Below are 3,556 nucleotides of genomic sequence, written 5' to 3'. Positions count from 1 at the left end.
GATATACATATCTGTTGTAGAGTGTGGATACAGCTTGTATGCTTATCTGTGGATATTGTTGATATACATATCTGTTGAGAATGTGGATATAGCTTTTATGCTTATCTGAATGTGAGATATAGTTTTTATACATGTCTGTGGAAATGATGATAGAGCTAGCATGCTTATCTGTTGAAAAAGGGAAAATGAAAAGTAATTGGGACTTGTAAGTCGTTGACATAAATATGTAATTTATGTGATTGTATCAGTGTTGACCAACTATCAATTGCTAATGTTTTAGTCATTGTCCATGGTTGGTTTAGTGTATTTCTACTGGGCTGTGGCTCACCCTATATGGGAATATCATTTTCAGGTGCAGGAAGCATGCCACCTCCAAGGACATAGCTGGGAGGCTAGTGGCGGACATAGTTTTGTTGTTGTACTTTTGATGTATTACATGTAATTGCAAGCCAAGGGCTTAATGTGTAAACGAGTTAGAACTCTTTGTTGTAACCAAGTGTTAACTTGGAAAGCTGTAAGCCCGTAGGGCATTTTGTTATGAGATTAACATGTAATACTTATGTAATGGAATTCTAATGAATGATAGAAGGTGGTTAGTTTATCTATCAACGCTCGTCTTATTTGTTGGGTTTAATGTTATTATTTTGAGGGCGTTACACGATGATATCCAACAAATTGGAGCGAGGGATTCAGCCAATGCTGCCTCACAACAGCTAAAATACTCTCAGCTCGATCAGATATCAAAGTCACTCCCTGTCAGTCCATGACAATATGTTCCTTGATATTTGAAATGAAGAACGACCAAGACTCCAAACTCTCCCTGTCGACAACAACGAATGCAAGCGGTAATACTTTGCCATTGGCAGTGACAATCGTTGCTACAAGCAACACACCAGTGTATTTCCCGTATAAAAATGTACCATCTATGGTTATAACAGGCCTACAATATCTGAATCCATCGATGACGGGTTTGAAAGACCAGAAAACAAAGTGGAAGACGGGCATAATGGTTGTACCTCCGGTATATCTATGCTTCCATTGCACGATGGTTCCAGGATTAGATGTTTGTAATGCATGCATGAATTTAGGCAACATCCTATATGACTCATCCCAATCCCCGAATACCATTCTAATTGCCTTTGCCCTTGCATGCCACGCCTTCTTGTATGATATACTATAGTTCATGGTCTTTTTGATATCTTCGATGACATTCTTAATTGGCATATCAGGTTCATTCTCCATACGATAATACCTATGAGTCAGATTATTTTGGTGTGAACACTATAGACAAACAAATATGTATACATATGTAAACATTTATTTTGTATACTCACCGCAACTTGTCCCAAAAGATGAGAAGCAATGTAACTGGAGCTAATATTAGTGTGGTCCCTGTTCATTCGTAGGTATAAACAATGGTGAGGACCCCTATACTGCTTTATTTCAAAAAGACCATGTTTCCTATTAAGAGATGCACGCAACCACCAGCTGCAATCGTGCTTGCAAGCACACACCCAAACGTCTCGCTTGGAGGTTACGACTTCATACTCTCGATTATTTGTTGCATGGTACAATTTCACAGCATGTACGAGTTGCTTCTTATCAACGAAAACTATCCCTTTGCCCAACTCTGGATTTTCAGCGTTCCAGATTCGGTTACAGGGAACGACATTGCGGTTACTAATGTCAAAATCACCACCCATGTGGATGTTTTCATAGAAAGGGATTTCAGGTCTACGTGGAATGGGGGCATTGTCAAGGTCAACGGGAGCGTCAGCATCATCTTCATCATCATCATCATTTGATCCGCCTAATAAATTTTCTTCATCACACATTTCATTCTCATCATTGTCTAGGGCGACATCAGGACCGTACATGCCACTGTCAGCAAACTGCACATAATTCACCGTTTCAGCCATATTACCAGCAACTTCAACTGGAGTGGTATGATGGCTGTAGGTGGGCACGTCTTCTATGTTATTGTGAAATTCAGTCTCATATCCACCATGTGAACTAGATTCTACACCATGGCCCTGAAATGTCTGTTGTGTGTAGCCCACTGCATAACATTCATTTGATTCATACATAGGAGACTGAAATGCTGTCGTGTCAATCCCATGTGTCAGCAATGTAGTGAACGGATTTGAACTTTCCATTTGTGTCATATTCGGGACATTGTGTACAACCTCTTTATCAATGTACACTTCCAAACAATTTGGTGGTTGGAAACTTCCACCGATACTTAATACGGTGTTCAACGCCTCATCGTCATTGATCGGTAATATATTGTATTTGCTGGTTGCTTGCCACTGGCGATAAGGATATCTACATTTGAAAATCAATCGGACAGTTTCCCCGTAACTTGCCACCTTGGACATAAACATCTCCTCCAAATTCCATATATCCCTTTCAGCTCACCATCATATGCCACACCTTCATCGGGATCCCGAATTATGTTTCCCCCTCAGTAGAAGATAATTGGAACAGTTGCCATATACTTGCTTCAATGAAACAATAAACATTAAAATAGTAACAATATACATATATCGATAGACATACTTCTAAAAAAATTATATGAATTTTAAATCATTCAATTACAATAAGTCACATTTATATCATAAGTAACATTTTCCTATAAAAATCAGCCCTCCCATTTTTTGTCAATTTATATTTTCCAGGGTTGAAGGAACTGTAGAGGTGAAACATTACTTCAATTTATATTTTGTCAATTGTATATTTGTGTCTCAATTTGTTTATTAGTGTTTATTTTCTCATTTTTTCTCACTTATTTTTATTCGTATAAAACAACAACTGAGATTTTATCTCTATGTGGAGTTTTTATTTACTTCCTATGTGGAGATTCTTATCTTTTCTGTGTGACGGTTCTTTGTTGTCATTGCTCTCTTGCCTTAATTAAAAAAAAAAACATCAAAACAACTATACTTCTTGTCTTAATTCTTTGTTCTCATTGGTCTTTTTTTATTCTCATTCCTTTTGAGGTTGGATATGCTTTGTTCATATGATCCTTTTTGGAATTCATACACATGTATAGATGTCCTATACAAATATGTTTATTGAATTAGTGGCGAAAAATAAATTTTGAATCACATAGCAGCAATAACTTCATATTTTGAATAAGTCTAAGAATACAAAAATGGTTATAGAACTGTACACAAAATGTATATAGATGGATAAAATTTTATAAAAAAGTAACAAACTCTATAAAATTTTATGCGTATATATGTATTTTTATTCAATTTTATGATCAATTTTGTTTGTTTATAACAAAACTACAAGATTTTTAGCTAGTGACCCATTTTGATTTACAAGATCTATAAAGGGGCAATTCCAAAGATTACAGTCATGGCAGAGTTTAGAGGAAGATCAGATATATGCATGCGTATTATTAAGTATTTAAAGAGGTGTGTTTGGTTTGTGTTTCTAGAGTGTTTTTGAGATAAAAAGTACGAAAACTTATTTGGTTTGCCTTCTTTCAGAAATGGTTGTGGAAAATTGTTTTGGGGAGAGAGTTTTACAAAAAGTGATTGATTTGATG

This window comes from Camellia sinensis, chromosome 12 (genome assembly GCF_055761805.1).
Source record: "Camellia sinensis isolate YWXY chromosome 12, ASM5576180v1, whole genome shotgun sequence".
Taxonomy (NCBI): domain Eukaryota; kingdom Viridiplantae; phylum Streptophyta; class Magnoliopsida; order Ericales; family Theaceae; genus Camellia; species Camellia sinensis.
This window is presented reverse-complemented; position numbering follows the sequence as displayed.